The sequence below is a fragment of the Acomys minous genome, assembly GCF_964271855.1.
Source record: "Acomys minous genome assembly, chromosome: 16".
Classification (NCBI taxonomy): domain Eukaryota; kingdom Metazoa; phylum Chordata; class Mammalia; order Rodentia; family Muridae; genus Acomys; species Acomys minous.
The window spans coordinates 63167697-63169358 of record NC_140498.1 but is presented as its reverse complement, the minus strand read 5'-3'; the positions used below and the strand labels follow the sequence as shown (position 1 = coordinate 63169358).

The window sequence follows — 1662 nt, the reverse complement described above, 5'->3', positions numbered from 1 at the left end:
TGATGCTTGGATCTGCAGTTCCTGTTCTCTTTCCTAGGTTTTCAATCTCCAGGATTCTCTCAGTTTGTGTTTTCTTTATTGCTTCTATTTCCAATTTCAAGTCTTAAACATTTTCTTCAACTGTTTCATTGGTTGTTCTTGGCTTTCTTTAAGGGATTTACTCATTTCCTCCTTTTTTTTTTTTTTTTGTTTCTCTTTTCCTTTCTTTAAGGTATTTATTCATTTCTTTTTAAAGGATCTTTATCATCTTCTAAAGTTGGTTTTAAGGTCTTTTTCTTGTGCTTCAGCCGTGTTGAAACATTTGGAAGTTGTTATAGTAGAATAGCAGTGACATATTGCCCTGGTTATTGTTGGTTGTGTTCTTTTTTTTTTTTTAATAAACACCTTTATTACATGAGCTAGGAATGGTTTATTTGCCTTTCCAGGCTTTGATCTTCCTCAGATGGAACTCCAGCTCCTTGCCCTCCAGCCCATGGCCATCTGCTCTGCCGCACTGGCCTGGTCTTGAGGCAATACAAGGAAGAAGCTTGCCCTGCTGGAACTGCTCCTCCAGAAGACTGATGGTTTTGGCGTTCTTTTTCCTCTCATCGTATTTCTTCTGAACTTTCTTTGATCGTTTTTTGTTTAAAATCTCTTCCTCCTCAGGAGTCAGCTTGGCCCCCTTCTTGCGGCCCAGGGGCAGTGCGTAGTGGGACTCGTACCGCTGTCAGCGCGGGGTGCTGTCAATGAGCACGATGCAGTTCTTCACCAGGGTCTTCGCGCGCACAAGCTTGTTACTGGATGCATTGTAGACAACATCAATGATCCTTGTTTTACGAGTACAACACTCAGAGCCCCAGGAAAAGTTCCCCATGTCCAATCTCAGGGCACGGTACTTCTTATTGCCTCCTCGAACTCGGACTGTGTGTGTGGTCGACGTGGGCCAATCTTAGTGTTAATGGCAGGCCGTCATAGCTCGTGCTTCCGCTTTTCGTACAGCTTTCTCTTACCCCCGGTCTTGTGGTGCTTGTGCCAGTTGTCCTGAGAGATGCCCATCGCTCGGCACTGGCTGGAAAGAGGAGGCTGTTGGTTGTTTTCTTATGCTGGCATTTAGGCATTGGGGTTTGCGGTGATTATAAGTCTAAGTGCCAATTTGGGGGTTTGTCTTTATTGGATGGGGGTTTTGTTTCTGTTGTCTACTTTCTTTCTGATCTTCTGGCCTATAGTTAAGCAGAGAGTCTCCACCTGAGTTAGGGGCTAAATTTCTAATGGCTATCACGGTCTCTTGATAAACAGGAGGTCTCTGCTGTGATTGAGAGCAGGAATTTTTAAATGTTATTTTTTATTTAAATAATTTATTCAGATTACATCTCGATTGTTGTCTCCTCACTTGTATCTTCCCTTTCCCCTCGCCTGTGACAGAAGGGGACTTCCTCCCCACCATATGGTCACAGCCTATCAGGTCTCATCTGGGTAGTCTGCTTCCCCTTCCTCTGAGTGCCACCAGGCCTCCCCACCAAGGGGAAGTGGACAAATAGGTGGCACCAGAGTTCATGTCAGAGGCAGTCCCCACTATCCACACATCAGTGTCCATTGACTAGATCTGAATAGGGGATATAGGTTTACTGCATGCATTGTCCTTGGTTGATACAGTAGTTTGTGTATGCCCCTGGGTCCACATCT

At 44.8% G+C, this 1662-nt stretch overlaps 1 pseudogene across 1 annotated transcript; it reads right to left on the bottom strand.

Annotated features, from left to right (window-relative positions):
- Positions 1-354: 354 nt before the first annotated feature.
- Positions 355-1035, bottom strand: LOC311585966 (small ribosomal subunit protein eS8-like; annotated as a pseudogene). The gene has a single exon. The product of its transcript is annotated as a small ribosomal subunit protein eS8-like (transcript).
- Between the last annotated feature and the right edge of the window lie 627 nt (positions 1036-1662).